This window comes from Caretta caretta, chromosome 2, assembly GCF_965140235.1.
Source record: "Caretta caretta isolate rCarCar2 chromosome 2, rCarCar1.hap1, whole genome shotgun sequence".
Taxonomy (NCBI): Eukaryota; Metazoa; Chordata; order Testudines; family Cheloniidae; genus Caretta; species Caretta caretta.
Window position 1 is genome coordinate 54,574,382 of NC_134207.1, and position 27,011 is coordinate 54,601,392.

At 41.3% G+C, this 27,011-nt stretch overlaps 1 protein-coding gene across 1 annotated transcript in view; it reads right to left on the minus strand.

The window, feature by feature from the left end:
* Positions 1–237: 237 nt before the first annotated feature.
* Positions 238–27,011, minus strand: part of LOC125631062 (uncharacterized) — a 129,707-nt gene continuing 102,933 nt past the window's right edge. Inside the window, exons 6-7 of the mRNA XM_075124651.1 lie at positions 21,556–21,650; positions 238–1,120 (exon numbers count right to left, since the gene is read on the minus strand). The gene's annotated coding sequence lies outside the window, so the exon portion shown is untranslated. The remainder of the gene's footprint in view (positions 1,121–21,555; positions 21,651–27,011) is intronic.

The window sequence follows — 27,011 nt, forward strand, 5'->3', positions numbered from 1 at the left end:
CCAAGGATAACGGGTGTAATATTTTGTACCTTGGGGAAGTTTTGACCTAAGCTGGTAAAGATAAGCTTAGGAGGTTTTTTCATGCAGGTCCCCACATCTGTACCCTAGAGTTCAGAGTGGGGGAGGAACCTTGACATACCTAACTGTATAGAGGAATAGGGTTTGCATACTAATTTCTAATTGTTCCAGATCGTTTGTTTACCTTTATTATTTTAAATACACTTATGATATAGGAAGTGATAGCAATACATAAAAAGCTTTATTGATAAATAAGTATTAGAAAAAGTACAACATTCAACCATGGCCAGGCAGGCCATCTGTGATTATCACACCAAAACACCAGTAACAACACAACCTAACAGAAAAAACAAAACAAACAAAAAGTGCCTGAACAAGTGTAAACAGTGAAACCAAGTACAAGATGGAAACCCCCTACCATTGCACATTCCTTGCCTCCCTTCCCCATTCTCCTTTCCCTTTTTTCTCCATTTGCTGTGCACTTGACATGATGGGAGAGGGGTAGAAGCATCCACAGAGTAGGAGGCAAATATGGAGGACAGCATGGGGCAATGTTGCCCTGCCCAGCCGGTCATGGAGCCCGATTGAATGGGCTACCCAGCCATGAAGTTTTCCAAGCTGTTTCTGTACTGAATCCCAAAATACCAGGCAGGCCACGTTGTGGGTGATGCAGCAGAAACAGGTAATCTTGCAGCCATTATTGATATCAGCCTCTCAAACAGTTCTTTCTGCTGAGCTCTGTCTTCCTTCCTTAGCCAAATTTCCTGTTCTAGGAACTATGGAGCAAGTGCCTGGTCCCACACTGAACCCTGTCCTCAAGCTGTGCAGCCAGTCTCAGCCTTGTCTCTTGCCATGCTTTTGCTCTAGCCAAAGGTCCTTCTGTTTTTGATACTGGACTACTTGGTGGCCCTGTCCAGAACTTGTCAGAAAGGGGTCATGGTGCAATGAAGTTTGAGAACCACTTCCCTGTATCTTTCCTTGGCTCATCCAGTCTCCTCCCATATTTGTGTGTGCACCCTTAAAGCAGTTTCTGTGGTGCCTGCGAGGTACTTGTTTCCTGCTGCACAGATCTGGACATTCTCTCTCTCTCTCTCTCTCTGTTCTGTTAAAAAAAAAAATGTATCATTAGCTTTTTTTGAGGCAGTGTCACATTGTTGACTTAATGTATTCTCTACACTGACTGGCTTCAGTGAGAGTTACAGGCCCTAATAGGACACTTGGATAAGTATAAATTGATAAGGTCAGACACCAACACAGCTTTGTGCCTCTTTAACCTGTACTATTCATTTGAATGAGTTAATAAAACTGTGGCTAGAAAAGGACCCAATGGATAAAATGTTCTTATATTTTCCAAGGGTTATTGACAAGTATCTATTAAGGAAAATAAATAACCATAGCAAAAGAGATACAGGGTTGTTGTGGATTAAAAACTGGTTAAGCAACAGAAAGCATATTTTTAATAAATGGCTACTCCCAAGAATGAAGAGAAGTTCCCTGCAGAATATTGTAGGGATCTGTATCAGAATCACTATTTGTTTTATTGATTTTTTTTTTTGAGAAGGAAGTGGACAATAAATGGTGAAATCTTCCAGTGATACAAAAATAGTCTAGTTAAAAAATGTAAAAAGAACTATGGGAAAATTCAGAAGGATTGAATTGCATAATGTATTGACCATTGCATACATGCATGTCAGGCATTTGTACTCTGAGGAATTAGAGCCATTATTAGTGGATCACAGATATATGGAGGTTCTTTGAAATATGTGGTATTCCACACATGGATACATGTGCATACTATGCACCTGAGATTGAAGATTTCTAGTGTGCATTGGTCCATGCCTGCATAGATATTTTCCTCATGCTCTGAAACAAGGACATAGGGGACAATGAGGACCGACTCTTTTCCAGTTCCTCTCTCACTGCAAATCAGAAGAATCTGAAGCAGAGGAGAAGGAGGATGGGTAGTGCAATACAGATGGGCACTGAAGAACCTCCATTCACTGAAGAACCTCAGTTTCTTCTTTGAGGGTGGGTCCTTAGATGTATTCAACACATGCACGATTTATAAGCAGTATTTAAACTGGTGTCGGGGTGTGTGAGGATGCATAGATGCTTGTAATATTGCAGTCCCAATAGCCACATCTGCAAATGAGTAATTTTTTTTTAACATATATATGGAGCATTGGGTAGCCTCTCTACAGATACCCAGAATAGCTACTCTTGAAGAGATGCCACTGAGATTGCTTGTGCTGTAGTGGAACGGGTTTTCACCCTACCCACGGGAAGAATATGCACCAGTTGGTAACTCAGAAAAATGCAGCCGTAGATACTCTTAGAGTATCTTTGAGCAGATAATGCATGTCATCACGACTATTTCACAATAGAGACAAATAATCTGGGTTATTTTCTAGTCAAGTTCATCCTTTGTAGGTAGAATGCTAGAGTTCATCTAACATCCAGAGAGGAAAGTGTCCTCTCCTCACTGGAAGCATGAGGTTTCAATAAGAAGACCTGTAATTGGATAGGTTGCTTTTTGTGAAACTCAGAAATTACTTTTGGGATGAATTTCAGCTGAAGGCAAAGGGAAACCTTCTCCTTATGTATAATAGGATAATGTCAGTCCTCCATGAGTGCTCCCAGTTCAATCACCTTTCTAGGTGATGTAATGGCAGCTAAAAAGTGACTTCCACGTGAAGATGGGTCATTGAACATGTGGTCAGTGGTTCAAATAGTGGTCTGGTAAATATTGACAGTATCACAATGAGGTCTCTTTGTAGTGCAGCTGTCACCGCTGGTGGGAAGGTCCTAAATAGACCCTTCAAGAATCTAATTATTGTTGGGTGAGTAAAAATGGAGTGTCCTTATACAGGAGGATGGAAGGCACTGATTGCTTCTAGACAGACCCGAAGCACTACTCTAATGGAAATCCCTGACGTTTTCAGTGACAGGAGATAGTCTAACATAGCAGGGATTACTGCAAATTCTGGAGATGACTGGTTATGTTGCGCCCAGTGAAACTAGTGCCTTCATTTAGCCAGATAACATTTTCTGATGGAGGCTTTCATACTTTGATTTAGAATAGACTGAACAGCCTTTAAGCATGAATGTTCTATATCTGTGGCCTTTCCAAATACCAGGCCATGAGATGAAGGGGGTCTGAGTTGAGTTGTCTGGTCTTGCTGTTACCCTGAGTTAATAGATCTGGGAAGAGTCAGATGCTGATGGGAGGATGGATTGACATTCATAGAAGATCCCAAAACCAAACTGTCTGAGCCAGTTGGGTGCTGTGAGATTTATTGTATCAAATCTTCTGCAGAACTTGTGGTAACAGAGGGATGGGAGGAAAGGCATGTCTGATAACAGACAGGCGTCACCCCTGGAGCCATAGACCAGGGCTGGCCTGGAGCAATAAAGGGTGAACTTCTTATTCATTTAGAATGCAAATGATTCCCAGTATTGTGTTCTCCATTGTGTGAAGATCTCATTCAGGATAGGACTGTGTATCTCCCATTCATGGTTTGTGGAGAAGTACCTACTGAGATTATCTGCTAAGGAATTCTGTGTGCCTGGTAGGTATGTAGCCAAGAAAATTATGTGGTTTTTGATGCACCAATTCCATAAATTGACTGCTTCTACAGAGAGGAAACAATACTCCACACTGTTTGTTTATATAAAAGACAGTTGTTATCTTGTTTGACATTATTTGGACATGGCAGGTTCGATTCAGTGAGAGCAATGCATTGCAGGTTAGATGGACTGCTGTAAGCTCTACTAGGTTGATATGTATCCTTGCCTTCTGAGAAGGCCAAGTGCCTTGTGGAGTGTGGTTGTCCCGATGAGGTCTCCATCCAATCCTTTATTCATCTGTGGCAATGGTCACATTGGAGATGGGTGTTGTCATAAATATAAAGGGAAGGGTAAACCCCTTTAAAATCCCTCCTGGCCAGAGGAAAAATCCTCTCACCTGTAAAGGGTTAAGAAGTTAGGATAACCTCGCTGGCACCTGACCAAAATGGCCAATTAGGAGATAAGATACTTTCAAAAGCTGGGGGGAGGGAAAAACAAAAGGTCCATCTGTGTGATGCTTTTGCCAGGGACAGAACAGGAATGGAGTCTTAGAACTTAGTAAGTAATCTAGCTAGATATGCGTTAGATTATGATTTCTTTAAATGGCTGAGAAATTAAGTTGTGCTGAATAGAATGAATATTTCTGTCTGTGTGTCTTTTTGTAACTTCAGGTTTTGCCTGGAGGGATTCTCTATGTTTTGAATCTAATTACCCTGTAAGGTATTTACCGTCCTGATTTTACAGAGGTGATTCTTTTTTTACTTTTTACTTCTTCTATTAAAATCTTTCTTTTCAAGAAACTGAATGCTTTTCCATTGTTCTTAAGATCCAAGGGTTTGGGTCTGTGGTCACCTATGCAAATTGGTGAGGATTTTTACCAAACCTTCCCCCGGAAGTGGGGTGCAAGGGTTGGGAGGATTTTTTGGGGGAAAGACGTTCCCAAACAACGCTTTCCTAACAAAAATAAACCCAGATAAACGTTTGGTGGTGGCAGTGGAAGTCCTAGGGCAAAGGGTAAAATAGTTTGTACCTTGGGGAAGTTTTAACCTAAGCTGGTAAAAGTAAGCTTAGGAGGTTTTCATGCAGGTCCCCTCATCTGTACCCTAGAGTTCAGAGTGGGGAAGGAACCTTGACAGGTGTGATGAAGAGAACTTCCACACATATTTGTTTTAGATTCATTCACCAGGCAAGAGAACCTTGGTGGGAATTGTTACTCTGGTGTTCATGTGGTCTCTGTCTGGTGGCTAAATGGGTCAGAGCCTGTAGGCAACACAGGTGAAGCTTTGTGAATGATGTTACATAAATACATGATGCCATGTGGTCTAGTAGGGAAAGGCAGATCTTGACAGCGGTTTGTGATTGGAAAGAAACTTATCAAATTGTTCATGGTCTAGAATCTTTTCAAATGGAGATAGGCCTTTGCTGAGATTGAAACTTGGGTCACTCCTATAAAGTGTATAGTCCTTGGGAGTCAAAGTGGACTTTTCTTTGTTGACACAGATAACCAAGGCTAACAGAATATGGACCAAGAACAGAGTTGCCAACTGGACCTCCTGACTGGAGCGACCCATTAGGAGTCACTTATCCAGATACAGAAAGACTGTGTAGCCATGACATCTCATTTGTGCCACTGCAACTGAGAAGACCTTCATGAAGACCCTGGGTGCTCTTGCTAGCCTGATGGGGAATACTCTTGTATTAATTTAGATGGAATAAAGGGGCTGTCACAAATATAAAGGGAAGGGTAAACCCCTTTAAAATCCCTCCTGGCCAGAGGAAAAATCCTCTCACCTGTAAAGGGTTAAGAAGCTAAAGGTAACCTCGCTGGCACCTGACCAAAATGACCAATGAGGAGACAAGATACTTTCAAAAGCTGGGAGGAGGGAGAGAAACAAAGGGTCTGTGTCTGTCTGTATGCTGCTTTTGCCGGGGATAGAACAGGAATGGAGTCTTAGAACTTTTAATAAGTAATCTAGCTAGGTATGTGTTAGATTATGATTCCTTTAAATGGCTGAGAAAAGAACTGTGCTGAATAGAATGACTATTCCTGTCTGTGTACCTTTTCTGTAACTTAAGGTTTTGCCTAGAGGGATTCTCTATGTTTTGAATCTAATTACCCTGTAAGGTATCTACCATCCTGATTTTACAGAGGTGATTCCTTTACTTCTATTAAAAGTCTTCTTGTAAGAAAACTGAATGCTTTTTCATTGTTCTCAGATCCAAGGGTTTGGGTCTGTGGTCACCTATGCAAATTGGTGAGGATTTTTACCAAACCTTCCCCAGGAAGTGGGGTGCAAGGGTTGGGAGGATTTTGGGGGGAAAGATGTGTCCAAACCACGTTTCCCAGTAAACCCAATTAAAGTTTGGTGGTGGCAGTGGATGCAGGGGCAAAGGAAAAAATTAATTTGTACCTTGGGGAAGTTTTAACCTAAGCTGGTGAAAGTAAGCTTAGGAGGTTTTCATGCAGGTCCCCACATCTGTACCCTAGAGTTCAGAGTGCGGAAGGAACCTTGACAGGGGCCAAAAGCATTAACATAATTCAGTCACTGTCCAACATTAAACAATGTTAAACAAGGTCCACAGTTTGGTGTACAGAGATCTCAGCCAGCTTAGTAACATGGCAAACACACCATTAAACATCCTTTTAACATTTTATTAACAATAAACAAAAGAAGGAAAACCAGTTACGCATTTAAAATGCAACATACTAAATAAGGTTTTCATTTTAACAATATCTCTTGTTCCCTTTCCCTTTAGCTGGAGAGTTTTTAGAAAAACAAACAAACCCTGTTTGTCTGTCTTTTTTGGTAATAACTGTCTTTTTTTTTTGGAGGGAAGGGAAGAGAAGTTAGCTGAGATAAGCTGGAGCGATTGCTACTGTTGTTAAAGTCTGATCCTGTTTCATCTCAGGTGGTGTTTAGCATTCAGCTGGAGCTGGTAGTGGTGGCAATATCACCTGAGTCCCTCTCTCTGGCCCAATCTGGTCAGGATGTCCCACAGGATTAGGGAAGAAGGTCTGGGATACTAGGAAATGGAGGACGTGGCATCCTTGATTGTGAAGATCACTCAAGTAGCCTTTATATGTTCTTCCATATTTTCCCCCCAAAGTCTCTTTCTTTAGGGACCCAAAAAAAGTGATGGGTGGACTTGCCCATCCTATTATTACTTTGTCCACCAATTAGGCCTCATTTCTGACACACCAATTTTGGTAATTCACTCATTAGCAGACCCACATTTTCTTGTTTAACAAGCATGATCTTAACACAGTCTGTGAGTTAAGTGTCTTTTTGTTTAGACTAGTTCCGGTTTTTTTGTCTCATTTTTGTACCTTTTCCTATCAACATTTGTTGTTATTGGTTACTGTGACATCTTATGAGCTTTCACATACTTTGTACAGTTGAGCTCACAAAAGTAAATTTGGAAGCCCAATTATAACAACAGTACTCTGAACTGGTAGTGTGCTTGTCCTACCAGAAACCTGAGGAACCTTCTGTGGGACAGAGGAATGTCCATATGGAAATAAATGTCTTTCAGGTCAATAGCTGTGAAACACATTCCCTCCTGTAGGGAGTGGGTTATTGATACCAGTATAACCATTCAGAATTTAGATTTGCTAATAAAAATGTGTAATTGCCAAAGGTCAAGAATGGGTCTCCAGCCTCTATTTTTCTTGGAGACTATGCAATATGGAGAATAAAATCCTTCCCTTAAGTTCTGAGGTGGCACTTGTTCTATGGTTCAAAGATGGTTAAAGATAGGAAACAAAGGGTAGGAATGAATGGTCAGTTTTCACAATGGAGAGAGGCAAATAGTGCGGTCCCCCAAGGATCTGTACTGTGACCTGTGCTGTTCAATGATCTAGAAAAGAGAGTGGAAAATTAGGTGGCAAAATATGCAGATAATACAAAATTATTCAAGATAGCTAAGTGCAAAGCTGACTGCAAAGAGTTACTAGAGGATCTCACTAAGCTGAGTGACTGGGCAACAAAATGGCAGATGAAATTCAATGTTGATAAGTGCAACGTAAGGCACATTGGAAAAAATAATCCCAACTATACATTCAAAATGATGGTGTCTAAATTAGCTGTTACCAGTCAAGCAAGAAATCTTGGAGCCATTGTGGACAGTTCTCTGAAACCGTCTCCTCAAAGTGCAGTGGCAGTCTAAAAAGCTAACAGAAAGTTAGGAACCATTAGGAAGAGGATAGATAATAAAACAAAAAATATAATAATGCCACTACATGAATCCCTGGTATGCACACACCTTGAATACTGAATGTAGTTCTAGTCACCCCATCTCAAAAAAGACATATTAGAATTGTAAAAGGTACAGAGAAGAGCAATGAAAATAATTAGAGATATGGAATAGCTTCCATATGAGAAGAAATTTAAAAGACTGGGACTGTTCATCTTAGAAAAGAGTCGACTAAGGGGAGATATGATAAGGGTCTATAAAATCATGACAGGTACAGAGAAAGTGAATACAGAAGTGCTATTTACCCCTCCCATAACACGAGAAGCAGGGGTCACACAATGAAATTAATAGGCAGCAGGTTTAAAACAAACAAAAGGAGGTGCTTCTTCATACAACACACAGTCAACCTGTAGAACTCATTGCCAGGGGATGTTCAGAAAACCAAAAGTATAACTGGGTTCAAAAAAGAATTAGATAAATTCATGGGGGATAGGTCCATCAATGGCTATTAGCTCAGATGATCAGGGATGCAGCCCCATGCTCCAGGTGTGGTAAACCTCCAACTGCCAGAAACTGCAGTTGAATGACAGGGGATGGATCACTTGAAATTGTTCTGTTCTGTTCATTCCCTCTGAAGTATCTGGCACCCACTGTTAGAGACAGGATACTGGGCTAGATAGACCATTGGTCTGACCCAATATGGCTCTTATGTTTTGTGGCCCTTTGCTGAAGGAGGGAATCTCCCAACAGAATCTCCTCATGAAAATGGTTCCTGAAGAGAGGGTTGGAAGGGGGCCTCTATAAAGTAGCCACAGTGAATGATTTCTAGTACCTATTTGTCTGTTGTGACAGTTGGGGACAAAGAGGGTGAGGCAGCCACCAAAAGTTGAAGAGGGGGGAGCAGTAGTGGCATCAATGGGAGTAGGGGATTTTATTGTCCTATCAAAAATAACCCCTAGATGGTGGATGGGTGTGAATAGTTGCAGTTGTGTTAGCAGGAGCTGCATTTCTAGACCCTTTCACCCTCTGGAGTTTGTGTAGTGGTTTGGATGAGTGATGGTGGTAGAACAGTTTGGGAAGAGGTCTTGGCTTATACACCTGTTTATGATGTTTTCTGTTTGGAGCTGGGATGTAAATGCTCAGGGAGCAGAGGGTTATTCTAGAGAGTCTTTAATGGAGTGTAGAGACTCAGCAGTCTTCTCATTAAATAAATTAGACTAATTGAAAAGCAAGCCCTCTATGATATTTTGAATCTCTTTGGGGAAGCCTGAGGAGTGCAGCCAAGACTCACTCCTCATGATTAATCCCATGGTAATCCTTTAATTGCAGTGTCTGCTGCATCCACTGAATCCCGAGGGGACATTTGGGGCACTAGTATGCCTTTGTCAATGAGGACCTGGAATTGGGCCCTGACCCCTAAGGGAGTTTGTCCTTGAAGTCCAAACTTGCTAACAAAGCTTGGTAGTTAGCAATATGAAACTGAAGATAACACCTTCCTCTGTAGAAGGTCAAGTTGCTTAGATTCCTTGTCCGCTGGTGTAGCCTTGGGATGCTGTAATCCAGACGTTTCAGTGGTTGCTTGCACCACCTGGGAGTTGGGTGCTGGGTGTGTGAAGGGGAACTCTGCTCCTTTGGCTGATACAAACTAGAGCCTGGTAGCCCTTTTTGGAGTTGGGGCATAGGAGGCCTGAGTGTGCCAGAATACCCTGGCTGGTTCCATGATACCCTGGCTGGTTCCATGATGTCCTCGTTTACTGGAAGGGCTACTCTACTGGGACCAGATTGTTATAAAATGTCAAGGAGTTGATACTGAGTATCCTGGACATTCTCTAGTGTACCTGGAGGTAATTTGCCACTCTCTCCATAGGCTCCTGATACTTCTTGTAGTCATCAGGCAGGGATGGCAAAGATGGGGTAACTGCCTCATCGGGTGAGGAAGATGAAACCATTGGTACCTGTAGATCCAGGTTGGTCTCTTCTCCCTCTGACTGCAAGGGAGATGTTGTGTGGGAGAGGGACGTTGGGACTTATGGATGGAACCAGGATGTCTGTCATAGGGATCACAGTAAAGCCAATATGAAGGGTCGAGTGGTTGAGGGGAACCCCACAGCATGTGGTACCGTCTTAGGTAGTCATATCTAGGTGGAGGATGGACCCCAGATCTTCTCGCGTCTCTGTCCGAACTTGCCTCCCTACATGGGAGTGAAGGAATATTTGGAGCCTCTGACTCCTCCAAAGAGAAGGTCAGTTCATGCTCAATCAGCAGAGCTGTTAGCACCAGTGGGTAAAAGCTCCTGTCTATAAAATGAAGAGAGAAACATTCCTGTCTCTTCAAATTAGTTTCCTTTTCTGTTGTCAGAGTGTCTCTCAGGAGTTTCTAACCAAAAGAAGAAGAGACTGAAGATAAGGAAGGGAGAACATATCCTCCAATGAAGTGTAAGTTTTGGTTTGTTCTTGGGTCCAGGGCATTCCAATAGTCAGGACTGATGGAACCTTGGCATCCATGGTCATCATGGATGGCAGGCCTTTATGGGGATTGGCTGGTACTTATGAAGAGACTACCTGGGAGCTCTTAGATGATGTTGGTAGGCATCAGTACATAGACTTATGAATTAGAGCTGATGTCGGTACTGGCAGATTCTTTCTCCTTTGCACATTGCCCTCAGGAGGGTGTAAGTGAGCATTAGTCCTTATGTCCTGAATATGAGGACTCACCCAACTTGGATGCAGTGGGAGGGATGCCTTCTTTTGGAAACAGACCTGGAAGGAGATCTGTCCTTATGCATATCAGAGTGACCCTTACTCTCATTAAAAGACCTGAATGACAATTCCTTGGGCTTGGTTAGCTTTAGCTTGCACTCCTGAGCTTGTGTTCAGAGGGGCATTGCTCATCAGTTAAGGCTGATATACAGAGAGGTGTCCCTGGCCCAAATCAGACTCATAACCTTCTCATCTGATATTTTCTCAGCCAGAGCTCTCATGTCTTAAGGGTTTGAGGAGGAGATGAGCAACAAATACTCCCAGACAATAACAGGTTTTAGAGTAGCAGCCGTGTTAGGCTGTATTTGCAAAAAGAAAAGGAGTACTTGTGGCACCTTAGAGACTAACCAATTTATTTGAGCATAAGTTTTCGTGAGCTACAGTTCACTTCATCAGATGCATCTGATGCAAATGCATCCGATGAAGTGAGCTGTAGCTCACGAAATCTTATGCTCAAATAAATTGGTTAGTCTCTAAGGTGCCACAAGTCTCCTTTTCTTTTTCCCAGACAATAGTGGCAGCTTTGGTGCTTGTCACTGAGGAGACGAAGCAGGATGTATAATTCTTAAACCTTGGTCTCTGGGCATAACATCTGTCTCTGGGCATAGTATCTGTCCACAAGGTGTCACTCCCTGAGATGGGCAGAAACTAAAGGCTTGTCTCCACTTATTGAGGGATCGACTTGTGGCGATCAATCCATCGGGGTAGTGAAGACCCGCTAAATCGACTGCCATTTGCTCTCCTGTAGACTCTGGTAGTCCACTGGAAGGAGAATCATAAGGTAAGTTGATGGGAGAGTTTCTCCCTTCGACCTAGCATGGTGTAGACCCTGCAATAAGTCGACCTAAGGTACAGTTATTCATGTAGCTGGAGTTGCGTAATTTAGGTGGATTTAGCCCTAGGGTGTAGACCTGCCCTAAATTATATGCTATATTATAGTAAGATTAAAAACTCTAACTATACTAAAATACTAAAAACTATTTACAGGTTTGAAGAAGAAGGAAGCACAGGAAAAATCTCTGGACACAGAGGGTTCTGACTCAGGCCATGCAGAGGTAAGTAGGAACTGCTCTTCATACCCTTGGTTCAGACCACAAGGAGAACAATTGTGCAGACATGGACCAACAGACACTATTTGATACATATCTCTGATCTCAGGTGCATGGTTGGCATGTGTACCCATATGTGGAATATGCATAGGGACCAGGACTCAAAGATGAAGTATCTGTTTTATTTTTAAACACAAAGAATCTGGTTTTGGGAGAAATAGGAAAGCCAAAAGAGGAAGAAATCTCAATCAAAAGAAAAAAAAAGGATAAGGGAGGCAGAAGACTCCTTTCCTAGCATAAGAAAGAGCACCAAGATTGTGGACCAAATGCACAGATCTGTTTCAACTGCTTTGCACCTTGAGACTGCTTTGCATCACTGGAAAAGTGCAAAGCAGCCACAGCATGCTGAAGAGTTTGACTCTGTTTGAAAAATGATTTTTGAAATTGTACCTTTCTGAGTATGTATTTGCATTATAATGTGTAGCATGAATAAGTCTAAAAGAAATCATTGGATGATAAGAAGTTTGGGACTAGCTGGATGGAGTTGAGAGGTTGACAACAGTAAAGATAGTAGGCTAGTATTAATGATGCCTTCAAATGGTTGATGGTTTTTGCTTAATAGTAGTATTACTCTGAGAAGTTTATTTCAAATACACAATAAAAATGGGAGGTGGAAGCCTTTTCTACACTTAGAACACACTCAAATTCAGTTAAAAAAGTTTAGTGAAAGTGAAACACTATATTTTACAGGACATTACATGAAATGCCATTTTAGCCTACTTGCTGGAAAACCGTATTTTTCCATTTTCTTACTTAAAATGTAGTACATTTCTTAAATACTACAGAAACTACAGTATGGTAGTTGGTGACTGCTAGGCGTATGACAAATCCTGGCTCCACATGTCAAGAGTTACATTGATGCCAAGAATCCTCCCAAAACTGCATCCGTGCTCGTGATATCTTCAAATCTTCGTGGGCAAGGCATTAACATAGACAAGATTTTCCAAAAAACTTTCTCCAAATATGTGAAATTTCTATTGGGAGTTCTATTCCTTATATGGGCTTATTCATCCATTCAAGTACTAGATATCATTTTAAGACAAAACTACGGTTATTCAATTAGCTTGTTAAAGTGATCAGTGTTCCTGTTTCTGGACAAACTTGCATGGCAACTCACAACAAGCCATGAACTGCACTAAAGTAACTGGTTATGTTTGATCTGAGACAAGGTGGGTGAGGTAATATCTTTTATTGGACCAACTACTGTTGGTGAGAGAGGCAAGCTTTCAAGCTAACAGAGCTCTTCTTTAAGTCTGGGAAAGGTACTCAGAGGCCTTGTCTACACTACTGGGGTAAGTTGACCTAAGTTACGCTACTCCAGCTACATAGCTGATCTCGACTTACTGCAGTGTCTACACCACACTGTGTCGATGGGAGAGCACTGTGCGGTCTGTCCGCTAAATCGACCCCCGCTGAATTGATCGCAGCAGCGTCAATCCCCAGTAAGTGTAAATTTGGCCAGAGTGTCAGCTAAATACAAGATCCAACAGATAATTTAGCATAAATAGTTAGCACATATTCTAAGGGACCGTTCAAGGTGAAGAGACCCATTATTTAGCTATTTAATTATTTAGTTGTTCCACACTGAGTACTCTTCCCAACCATAAGATGAGTTCTAAGTTGCTTGAAAGCTTGTCTCTCTCACTAACAGATGTGGGTCCAATAAAAGATATTACTCACCCACCTTGTCTCTCTAATATCCTGTGTCTGATAAGGCTACAATAACACTGCATATTATACCTGACAAGTATGCACTACAGATGCCTTTTAAATTTACTTTTGAAGACAGTGGCAAATATTTACATTATTCAAATAATCTAAAGAATACTCGGTCTAATTTTAAACTGTTATGCATATTCAGAAATACAGCTACATACATATCTATGAAGCTGATGTCTGAAGTTTATACTTCTACTTTATACCATTTTTTCATTTGTTTGCAGACTTAAGACAACAGTACATCAGTTTGCATTGTCAAAGCTAACTTCAGAAGCATAAGGGATAGACAATTCACTTTAAAAATAATGAAAGCTTCAATTCTGGAAATAAGCAAAATCTGTGAGAAACTCCTAAAATCAAAGAATATATAGATTTTTCTTATCTACATATTTCTATTATACTTTGTCATTTGTTATTAACAACACTGAAAATTGGGGGTCTGTTTTACAGATAATTTATTTGTTATTTTGACCATTTATGTTAATTCTCAAGCACATAAAATTCATGATGAAAAAAAAATGGTAGCACACATATAAAGAACTATTGCACAGCTCCAGATAAAAGGTATATGAGTAAGTTGAGAAGAGTGTTCTTATGAATGCTTTAACTGTTTGGGTCCATAGGAAATGAAATCAGATTTTTAAAAAAGGCCCAATTTTACTCACTTTTGTTCTTTGATCCACTGATTAACATTTGCAACCACTAACTCACTTTTCTCATGGAGGTGACTGTTGTCAGTTCGTGCTGCTTCCAGAGCCTGGTGCAAAGTTTCCAGCTGTGGATGCAGACAGATCAAAGCTTATGATGGACTCCCTAGAACACACTCTATCTGGAATACTAATAATAGTCTGTACTAGTTGTAAAGAATCAAGTCATTTTTCTCCACTCCTTCAAATAATCAGGGTTTCCTTGTACATGCTATTAATTGATTCAATATGCTGGAAGGAATGTCTGAACTTTTCCCACGCCTTACATTTACCCGTTTATTATAACATACATTAGTCTACCTCCAGAGGTTGTTTTAATTGAAATCAGGTTTATTTTATACGAATGGAAAGTTTACAGCTTGTTATGTTTCAGTTTAAATCCTGTATTCTTTTTACTTTTTATATATTTTATTATGTTTTTCTTTAAAGCTAGTTCATAGCATTTAGAAAGCAAAGAATGTCAAAGCATAGAAGTATTTTAGCACAGTTCAACAGAACATAAAATCTAGAATACGAGGGGACTGGATGGCTCAGCGACTGGGAACAGGATGTCAAGCTATTTCCCTTTATATCATCAGTTTGAATCAAGCTCAGGTCAGTAGTGACCAAAAGTCATGACCATCTGCTTGATATTTGGAGCCTATGTAAAAGGAAATGGTAATCTCAGTTCAGTGCCTAATGGCTATGTATTCAGATAACAGAAACAACACTATTGGTATCCTTGCTGGCAGACTCTTGAAAGGGCCAGCTATCAAATTTGTCCACTGTCCCTCTCACTCCTAGAAGTGGAGAATTTAGGTCTGATCCAACTGCTATTGAAGTTAATGGCTAAACTCCCAGTGATTTCAATGGTGCAGAATTGAGCCTTATGTCCTGACGACGAAAATCATTTAAAAAAGATCTAGATTAGTAATAAAATTCTTCATTAAGAAACATATTGTACATCAGATCACTATATTAAAGCTTATATGAAGAATAAGTGAAAGAAAGTATTGGTCCTTAGAATCTAGTTGGCTATAATAGAATTAGTAATTCATATTAGCCATATAAAGAAATGGTTTCAATACCAAACCATCTGCAGCTCTTTAAGAACAATATACTTACTCATATTTTTCAAATGACAGTACACACTTAAAACCATGGCTTTCTTCAACAGGGAATACAATTTATTCATTTTTAAAACCAACACAAATTTCCTCCAAAAATTAGGATGGCTTTATGAACATTTTTCAAAATACTAGTATGACACCAATGATGCTTAAAAGTATTGAATACAATATATCTCTAAATATGCATAAAAGCCTCTTACAATATTAGTGAGGGTAATATATAATGGAAGAAACAATATATATCTAATTAAAATCAAATCAAAATAATATCCTCTTACTCTTCTGAGAGCTATCTGTTATGCATATTAATACTATATAATAGATTACACTAATGCTGCAGAAGCAATTTACTTATTTATTTAAAGATCTTTAAAACATTATCATGTATTATTAAACCACACAATTTATTTCTAGTTGCTTTCGTAATTATGTGAAATTTAAAAAGAGGGCTTAGTATCTGACAATTTATGATTACCTGAGGTACTGACAAAGGAGATAATATATGTCAACCTGGTGTTGACACAAATACAGTGATTTGCTAGGTTGGAAAATGGTTACAAATACAAATTTTTAAAATGTAAAAGGGAAATTAGTTTAACATAGAATATACTTACTTCTCTACTTGCTGTGTCAAACGTTATTGTAAATATATTTAGGCAGGAAGTGTCCTGCCTAAAAAGAGACAAAGAACACCAACTGAGCAGGTCCTCAAGGAATCAATTCTGAAGCACTTAGAAGAGAGGAAAGTGATCAGGAACAGTCAGCATGGATTCACCAAGGGCAAGTCATGCCTGGCTAATCTAATTGCCTTCTATGACAAGATAACTGGCTCTGTGGATGAGGGGAAAGCGGTGGACGTGTTGTTCCTTGACTTTAGCAAAACTTTTGACACGGTCTCCCACAGTATTCTTGACAGCAAGTTAAAGAAGTATGGGCTGGATGAATGGACTATAAGGTGGATAGAAAGTTGGCTAGATTGTCGGGCTCAAAGGGTAGTGATCAATGGCTCCATGTCTAGTTGGCAGCCAGTATCAAGTGGAGTGCTGCCAGGGTCGGTCCTCGGGCTGGTTTTGTTCAATATCTTCATAAATGATCTGGAGGATGGTGTGGATTGCACCCTCAGCAAATTTGCTGAGAATACTAAACTGGGAGGAGAGGTAGATACGCTGGAGGGTAGGGATAGGATACAGAGGGACCTAGACAAATTAGAGGATTGGGCCAAAATAAAACTGATGAGGTTCAACAAGGACAAGTGCAGAGTCCTGCACTTAGGACGGAAGAATCCCATGCACCGCTACAGACTAGGGACCAAATGGCTAGGCAGCAGTTCTGCAGAAAAGGACCTAGGGGTTACAGTGGACAAGAAGCTGGATATGAGATAACAGTGTGCCCTTGTTGCCAAGAAGGCCAATGGCATTTTGGGATGTATGTGTAGGGGCGTTGCCAGCAGATCGAGGGAGGTGATCATTCCCCTCTATTTGACATTGATGAGGCCTCATCTGGAGTACTGTGTCAGTTTTGGGCCCCACACTACAAGAAGGATGTGGAAAAATTGGAAAGAGTCCAGTGGAGGGCAACAAAAATGATTAGGGGACTGAAACACATGACTTATGAAGAGATGCTGAGGGAACTGGGATTGTTTAGTCTGCAGAAGAGAAGAATGAGGGGGGATTTGATAGCTGCTTTCAACTACCTGAAAGGGGGTTCCAAAGAGGATGGATCTAGTCTGTTCTCAGTGGTAGCAGATGACAGAACAAGGAGTAATGGTCTCATGTTGCAGTAGGAGAGGTTTAGGTTGGATATTAAGAAAAACTTTTTCACTAGGAGGGTGGTGAAACACTGGAATGCGTTACCTAGGGAGGTGGTGGAATCTCCTTCCTTGGAAGTTTTTAAGGTCAGGCTTGACAAAGCCCAGGCTGGGATGATTTAGTTGGGGATTGGTCCTGCTTTGAGCAGGGGGTTGGACTAGATGACCTCCTGAGGTCCCTTCCAACCCTGATATTCTATGATTCTATATGAAAAACAAAATAATTCTTCACTGGGAGTAGACTGAGGGGTTGCATGATTTTAAACACTTGTACTTAGACTTTTGAAATGCAATCCTTGGCAGTGCTCCAATGTTTTCTTTGTTAAAAAATTGTGAGTAAATTTGGAGCTCAAAATGAAGGATTTATAATAGAGATTTGAGCAAACCCTATCACAAGACATGGCTACGAGCCTCTCTTTGTCATTGTACCTCAATCCTAACCTGTTGGGTTAATAGAGCAGAGATTACACGTGGTATTGTGTAGCAACTTTGGACCAAGCCATACCATGTAGGGATGTAATTGGGAGTAAACACCTTTTCCTCCCCCTTGGCATGTGACCTCCCTGAATTGTCACTCAGGGTGCGCAGCACAGATCAGGCTCCTCAGGGTCACCTCTCCCAACTGTGAGCAAGTGAGTGAACAGTGGGAGGTAGAATAAGTGGAGTCCCGATTGAAATAGGTGGAGTCCCAATTGAAATAAGTGGAGTCCTGTGCCAGTGAAATTGAGCTGATGTAGGGGGAGCTCAGCAATCTATACAGGCAAAATGCACATTACTTCCCACTGGAACAAGGTGGAACAGAGAAGGACTGCTCCTGGGCCAGTTCAGCTACACATTGCCTATTTCAAAGATATAGAATACTAAAAAAGAACACACAGTCTATTCCCTTGTGATGTACATAAACTGAGGAATAGGATTAAAACATTAAATTCATTTTCAATTGCGTCCTAAGAGAATTTGAACTTTGAAATTAGCCAACTGCACATAGGTCCTCTCTCCTTCCATGGTATTCAAATTTAGTTTAAAAAAAGAAGGCTCAATCTTAGTTGACAACTGTTCATGCCGAATCTAAGGCTCCCATTCTGCAACATGTGGTGCTTCACATTTCAAATACTTTGGCAGTGATTTCAAATACTTTAGCCATTTCACTGCAGGGACTGAAGACTGGGTTCCCACAACTACTGGAACTGTTCAATACTGTACATTTAGAATCCTGTCAGATTTTAAGATTTTTTTTCCTGAAGGATAGGCTACATGTAGCTGGAGAGCAGATATGGCATTTAATGATTATACAGGTTTGTGGACCAATGTAGTAGACTCTCATCGCCACTCAGTTCTTGACTCACAATAGTTGCCATGATTGAAATTTGACTTATTCAGTCAAAGTAACAGAAGAAAAAGGTAGGGCATTAACAAAGGCCTTCCCATCTAGAGTCTGACAGAACAGTCCAAAGACAACATATCTGGCCAAATTCAGTGGTATCCATGGTGGGGTAAGTTACATAATCAACCAAGTATATTGGAAAATGTGTATAGTTGGTAATGCAGCACAACAACAAAGATAGTATTCAATGGATGTGCAAATTTGCCTGATGAGATGGCAGAAAGTATGGGTACAAGGAAAACTAACTAATTGGAGACGGATGGTATTGTTTTGCATACCTACTGAATGTCACATTGGTGCAGAACACACTGCTTTATCAGTTACCTAACTGCAACTTACATTTTTACATGTCTTCCAGAATTCACCACTGAGTTTTGATGCAGACTTCATATGAGTTGCCATTATTTCCAGGAGGCCTGATTTTGTACTATTCCAAAGTCTTGAATTCTATGTCATTTCAGCACCTTCCAGAATCATGGCTTCTGGAAATAAACTTCCACTTATGGTTGCTTAGGCTTTTATATCTATAGTGTGTCTGCCCTGTGTGGAAAAGATGAGCAGCAAAATTAAACTTTTTTTCTTATTGAAGATTGATGGACTATCCGCCACAATTTAATTACAGAAATGATGTTGTCATCTGTTGTGACTCTCTGCCTACTTGGGATGAATACAACCAGAAGTATTCAAACTGAATAGTGCAGGTTAATTCCTGTGTTATTCTCCATTAGGGTAAAAACTAAGTCTTTCCTGGATAGTTCTTAAATGCCAAGGGACATTAACATTAGTAATAGTGATAGTTACTACATTGCAAGAGGGTGGCTGGGCCTTCTTCTCTTGATCCACTCTGTCAGTGGGTGTTAGAACCCTGCATAAAGCTCCTGATGTTTTGCAGATTCATTATAGCACAGGTGGTTTGTTAACTTTACCTGGGATGTAAGAAATGTATGTACAACTAAGGAGGTTGGACAGGGTGGGAAATCCTAATGTCAACCACACTGAGAGAGGAAGCTTAGGCTGAGATTAATGTTGTATTACTGTTTTTGAGTTACCAATAAAGTCAAACCCCAGAAAAAGGGTGAGAGTGGACATTAACTGATGGTGCTCTAATTACCCCTAAAAATTTACACTCCAAACATGTAACCATACACCATTCAAAAATCCTGTTTGATCTCTGATCTTTCTTCTTAAACCTTTCCTTTGAAAAAATAGTTGTAGAAAAAGTTATTGTGATGCAACTGCAGAAGTAGCTTATTAAATATGATAATTATAGAAACAGCGGATGGAAAAACCTGTATTAGGTCATTTTGTTCAACTCATCTCCTTTCAATGTAGGAATTTTTCCTTAGAGTATATTTTTTCGTATTTAGTCACAATAATGAAGTAGCACTTGTGTCTCTAACAAGTTATCTATTTATGACTGAGGATTCATTACAGAAGAGCAGGATTCTTTAGTACAGAAGCGTTGCAGTTCAATGGAGAAGGAGTACCTGGACAGATGTGCTGAGGTTGTGAGTTCAAGCCTCACGTGGAGCACTGGCTTTGAGGCTGGTGATGCACTGGAATTGGTTACCTAAGGAGGAGGTGAAATCTTCATCCTTAGAGGTTTTTAAGGCTGGCTTGACAGAGCCCTGGTTGGGATGATTTAGTTGGTGTTGGTCCTGCTTTGAGTAGGCGTTTGGACTAGATGACCTCCTGAGGTCTCTTCCAACCCTAATCTTCCATCATTCTATGATTCTATGACATTGCAACCTTTCTGCTGACATTACAGTTGAATTCACACTTTAATGCTCTTGAGATAAACAAAGTCAATACATTTATCAGAAAGAATAAGAATTAATTACCTGTAATTGTTTTTGTCTGTAGCTAGATATCACAAAAGACCACCATCCATGCTTACACCACTGAATATAATGGAGGAAGACCCATGTAGCTTAAATATTGTCAAAATCACTTGTTCAAGCAGACAGTTTCATCCTAACCCATGCCACAGATATACTTCAACTACCAAATCCTTTCAAAGAAGAAGATAAAATCTCTAACATGCAAATAAAAAGAAATGTAATTATAGAGAGATTTGAAAATTACAGAATCTTCAAATCTGTGGTGAGGAAGGTGAGTGGTGATCTGTTGTGATGTACATCTTCAGCGAACAATAAGTGGTAGATTCTCTATCACTTGAAATCTTTAAATCTCACTGGATGTCTTTCAAATATATGCTCTAACTCATCTAGAATTCAACATGCTGAATGTAGAAATCACTGGTTTAAGTTCTGTGGCCAGTGTTATGCAGGAGATCAGACCAGATGTCACACTGATCCATTTTGGCCAAAAAAGCTATGCATCTCTGAATAATTAAGAGTTAAATTGTATCCACTCATTAAGGTAAAATGAGTCCTAGTAACACCATGACACAGGGCCCTTCTTGGTTTTACACTTACAGCCCTGCACCCACACAATGAGCCACCCCACACATGGCATTCCAGTGGCAGGGAGGTCCCCTAACTCTGCCAGGGTGGCAGTGTCTTCCTCAGGAAAAATAGGGGCCCCAGAAAGGTGGGGATGGCAGCTGCCTCCTCCCCACTAATACTTAACTCAACAGTTAAGGTATATCTACTTGAATGGGGTGGGCCCACTGCACTCTTCTCCTCCACAGAGTACTTTATTGGGGGGTGTTAGCAAGGCCCGCTGGAGCAGTACATTTTGAGATACAGGACAGTTCACACCTCTCAGAGATATTGTTTCAGGCTGTCTGCAGATTCAGGCAGATATTGCTGCTTTGAATATACTCAGGGCTTTCTTACATAGGAAAGTTTAACCAGTTATATCAATATAACTTTCCCATGTAGATGAGCCCTTTTATTTGCAACCATGAGTGGCAGAAATTTACTTTTTCAGAGGAAAGCTTAGATTCTGATGTAATCACATGACTCAAGGAGCTAGGACCCTAGGCATGAGTGCTTATGCCTTAATCCTGCCCTGCCTGCAATTTTTTTAAAAAAAATTATTGTTCAAAGTATAATGTCCTTGCCTATGTTTCTCACTGATCTAGTTTTGTCTTTTGTTTTTTTTACAGAGACACTGGAGCTTTTTCATTTATAAGACTGGGCCTTAGTTATGACAATAGGTATCTTTAGAGAAGAGAAAAACTTTTACCCTTAAATATGCACAGGACACCACTCACCTCATTTACACTATGCTAGAGAAAGCATAGATGGTCTGCAGGCACCAAGGCCTATGGCATGCTATGGAGGATTCTTCTCTTCACTTCCCAATTTCCTGTAGGTGGAGAGCATACTGTCTTATAAAGATGAAGAGTCAATGGAGGTCATAAAATGGTATATTGGTCAATATATTAGACAAGAAAAAAAGTGTGGTAATGCAATCCCTTTTAGCTAAAGAAAGTAAGTGTCCCTCTATTATAACCCTATTAAGCAACGCACCCAAAGGAAAAGGGCCATGAAGTGGCAGCACTGCTATTCGCCAACACTTTTCTTTGGTTACTACACTGGCTAGAGGAATTGAGGGCTCCCAACCAAGGTGTGGGAAATTCTATGATGGGGAAGCTTAGGGCTTGTCTATATAGAGACTTAGCACACAGGAAACTGGGGTGTAAATCTGCAATCCACTAGCCTGCTGTGCTGTAACAGGCCATTGTGGACCTTGCTGCTGAGCATTAAAAGTTCTGTCGTGCGTTCTGACTTACTGCTGTTTGAAATAGAAATATGTCAAAGAGCACGATGGAACTTCTCCTGTGTGGCAGCAGGGTCCACATGGCCAGTTATAGCGTGGCAGGCTAGGGTGCTGTAGATTTACACCCTGCCTTGCTGTGCACTAAGTCTCTGTATAAATGAGCCCTTACTCCCTCTTATTCCACTGCATCGCCATGTTAGAGCCAGATGCCATCTGGCGTTAAGGGTGTCTCTTCCCCTCTCATACCAAATATACTAAAAAAGGACAAGATATTGAAAAGTCACTAGTGATTTTGGGTGCCTCCGTTTTTAGTTGTTCAACTTGATGTATCTCAAAGGGCACAGTTTTCAGATAACGTTTAACTCCTGCCCTCCCCATTTCAAGAGGGTCAGAGTGGACACCCAAAAAAATCACTAATCAGTTTTGAAAAAAAATGGCCAAAAATCTCTTTTTAAAACTACTTTTAATAAAAGTAGCTACTTTTAGGAGTGACAAATGTATAACCAATTCCAGAATTACTTTATTACAGTGAACAAAAAAAATTACTTGAATTTTAAAGTATGGCCTGTAAGGAATTACATAACTCAGTAATGAATTTTGACTGAAGTAATTACTTACTTTAAATCACAAGCAATGTATTACTAGTCCCACATAAAGTAATTGTGGAATTAGTAATTCATTACTTACTGAAGTGATATTTTTTTGAAAACTAGCTCAAATTTATCATTTTTAAAGAGTGTGCTATTTTTTAAAGACTGTAATGCAGTGGTGGCCTGCACGCGGCCTGTCAGGGTAATCCCCTGGTGGGCAATGAGACAGGCTGTTTACATTGGGACCGTCCACAGGCACGGCCGTCCACAGCTCCTGATGAGATTTCTTTGAGTGCCTCTCCGAGTCCTTGCGTCTACTCAGTGCCAAGTATTAAATCTTTAAGAGACTTATGCAGTCTCTTTTTAAGCACCACCAATATGGACCTGCCTGTGGACTCAGTCATAACTGGGGGAGCACTCTTAACCAACTCGGACATGCTCAGTACCCGTTCAGAGTAGGAAGGTTCCAACAGTGGATGAAGCGCAGACTCCATCAGTAGGCACTTGAGTCTGGCAGCCCTGTCCCTTTCATAGCAGGGTTTGAACACTCTACAACTGTGACACCTCTCCCAGACACTTAAGGCAGCTGGGATGTGGTTCACTCTTTGGTATTCACTCCTGCTGGTAATAGCTCACCTTTCCTGATCACTCTTGTTACAGTGTGTATGGTAACACCCATTGTTTCATGTTCTCTGTGTATATAAATCTCCCCACTGTATTTTCCACTGAATGCATCCGATGAAGTGAGCTGTAGCTCATGAAAGCTTACGCTCAAATAAATTTGTGAGTCTCTAAGGTGCCACAAGTCCTCCTTTTCTTTTTTGGTATAGACCTGTTACTGAACGACAGGCTTTGAAGTCAGAAGAATGGGACATTAGACCAGTATCGAGACCAGTACCCAACCAGGCACTGATTACCCTATGCTAACAAATACTATTCTAAAAACGTATTCTTCTAACTATTTACAGATATACTATACAAGACTAAAAACTAACATTACAGGTACTGTGTACACTAATGGAGGGAAGATATGTAAATACAGAGATTGCAGCTCCAACTGTTACTGGCAGTAGAAAGGAAGTGAGGGGGTTCAAGGGCAAAGGTGTGCAGCAGTGCGAGGCACCAGAGGGCACTCACACTGCCCCAATAAGTACTGCAGAGGAAAAAATCTCCAACAACTGTGCATGAGGCCTGCACACACCTACAGTGGAATGGACATGTGCAATCACTCGAAGAAGAACTATGGGAACTGAGAAGGGACATTTGGAACGGGGGTTAGTATGTTGCTTGTACAAACCCAAACTGTGTGTTTTCCCCTTAATTATTGAAGTTTTTCTTTGCTGCTGTGCTTTGGGGAATAAAGATGAAAATAATACAATCCAGGATTCCAGGCTGTCAAGGTTCCTCCCCCACTCTGAACTCTAGGGTACAGATGTGGGGACCTGCATGAAAACCCTCCTAAGCTTATCTTTACCAGCTTAGGTCAAAACTTCCCCAAGGTACAAAATATTCCACCCGTTGTCCTTGGACTGGCCGCTACCCCCACCAAACTAATACTGGTTACTGGGGAAGAGCTGTTTGGACGCGTCCTTCCCCCCAAAATACTTCCCAAAACCTTGCACCCCACTTCCTGGACAAGGTTTGGTAAAAAGCCTCACCAATTTGCCTAGGTGACTACAGACCCAGACCCTTGGATCTTAAGAACAATGAACAATCCTCCCAACACTTGCACCCCCTCTTTCCTGGGAAATGTTGGATAAAAAGCCTCACCAATTTGCATAGGTGACCACAGACCCAAACCCTTGGATCTGAGAACAATGAAAAAAGCATTCAGTTTCTTACAAGAAGACTTTTAATAAAAATAGAAGTAAATAGAAATGAAGAAATCCCCCCTGTAAAATCAGGATGGTAGATATCTTACAGGGTAATTAGATTCAAAAACATAGAGAACCCCTCCAGGCAAAACCTTAAGTTACAAAAAAGATACACAGACAGAAATAGTTATTCTATTCAGCACAATTCTTTTCTCAGCCATTTAAAGAAATCATAATCTAACACATCCCTAGCTAGATTACTTACTAAAAGTTCTAAGACTCCATTCCTGGTCTATCCCCGGCAGAAACCAGCATATAGACAGACACAGACCCTTTGTTTCTCTCCCTCCTCCCAGCTTTGCAAAGTATCTTGTCTCCTCATTGGTCATTTTGGTCAGGTGCCAGCGAGGTTACCTTTAGCTTCTTAACCCTTTACAGGTGAGAGGAGCTTTCCCCTGGCCAGGAGGGATTTCAAAGGGGTTTACCCTTCCCTTTATATTTATGACACGCCCCCCAAATCTCAGCTAGGGTGAAACACTGGCTGGGATTTCTTCCTGGAGCTCTAGGAAAAACAGAGTTAATAAGACACATGCATCTCTAAATATACTACCAAGTACATAAAGACTAACAATATTTTCCACATCTCAAGGACGATTTTAACCAGTTGATTCTGGGAAACTTTCACGGGAGAGTGCATCAGCCCCTTTGTTAGAAGCTCCTGAGATGTGTTGGATGTCGAAATCAAAATCTTGGAGAGCTAAACTCCACCGAAGAAGTTTTTTGTTAGTTTCCTTGACGGTGTGAAGCCACTTCAGTGCAGCATGGTCGGTTTGCAGGTGGAAACGCCGTCCCCAAACATATGGGCGTAGCTTTTCCAGAGCGTAGACAATGGCGTAACATTCTTTTTCAGTGACTGACCAGTTGCTTTCCCTCTCAGACAGTTTTTTGCTGAGAAACACTACAGGGTGGAATTCTTGATCAGGTCCTTTCTGCATTAAAACTGCTCCCACACCACGCTCGGACGCATCTGTGGTTACTAGGAACGGTTTGTCAAAGTCTGGGGCCCTTAGTACAGGGTCAGACATGAGTGTCGCTTTAAGCTTGTTAAAGGCCTTCTGACACTTGTCGGTCCACTGAACAGCATTTGGCTGTTTCTTTTTGGTTAGGTCTGTCAGTGGGGCGGCGATTTGGCTGTAGTGCTGTACAAATCGTCTGTAATAACCGGCCAAGCCTAAGAAGGATTGAACCTATTTCTTTGACTTTGGGACAGGCCACTTTTGGATAGCATCCACTTTGGCCTGTAGGGGGCTGATAGTTCCTTGACCCACCTGGTGTCCAAGGTAAGTCACTCTGTTTAGGCCTATTTGACACTTCTTAGCCTTAACAGTTAGTCCTGCCTCCCTTATGCGCTCAAGGACTTTTTGTAGATGTTCCAGGTGGTCTGCCCAGGAATCCGAAAATATGGCCACATCGTCAAGGTAGGCGACTGCATATTCTCCTAATCCCGCTAGGAGACCATCTACAAGTCTTTGGAAAGTGGCGGGTGCATTTCGCAGCCCGAAAGGGAGTACATTAAATTCATACAGCCCGAGATGTGTGATGAAGGCTGACCTTTCCTTGGCAGATTCATCTAGCGCTACCTGCCAGTACCCCTTGGTTAAGTCCAAGGTAGAGATGAACTGGGCCCGTCCCAGTTTCTCTAATAGTTCATCTGTGCGTGGCATTGGATAGTTGTCTGGGCGAGTTACAGCATTTAGCTTACGGTAGTCCACGCAAAAACGTATTTCCCCATCTGGTTTGGGAACTAGAACCACTGGAGATGCCCATGCACTTTCAGAGGGGCGGATTACACCCATCTGTAACATATCCTGGATCTCCCATTCTATAGCAGTTTTAGCTTGAGGAGACACTCAGTAAGGTTGGACTCTAATTGGGTGAGCATTACCTGTGTCAATGGAGTGGTATGCCCGTTCAGTCAGTCCTGGGGTGGCTCAGAACGTTGGCGCGTAGATAGTGCACGGCTCCTGGATCTGCTGTCGCTGCATATGCCCAAGGGTCATGGAGAGGTTCACCTCTTCCACACCACCAGCACATTTCCCTTCGTAGTAGACACCTTCAGGCCACTCAGCGTCGTCTCCTCCCTGGGCTGTAAACTGACAAACCTTTAATTCTCTGGAATAAAAGGGCTTTAGAGAATTAATATGGTACACCTTAGGCTTTCGGTTGGAGGTGGGGAATGCTATGAGATAATTAACAGCTCCCAGGCGCTCCTGGACCGTGAATGGCCCTTCCCACGATGCTTCCATTTTATGGGCCTGGAGCGCCCTTAAGACCATGACCTGGTCTCCTACTTTGAAGGAACGCTCTCTGGCATGTTTATCATACCAGGCTTTTTGCTCTTTTTGAGCATCCTGTAAGTTTTCTCTAGCAAGGGCTAAAGAGGTTTGGAGGGTGTTTTGTAGGTTGGTTACAAAGTCCAGAATGTTAGTTCCTGGAGAAGGTGTAAATCCCTCCCATTGCTGCTTCACCAACTGCAATGGCCC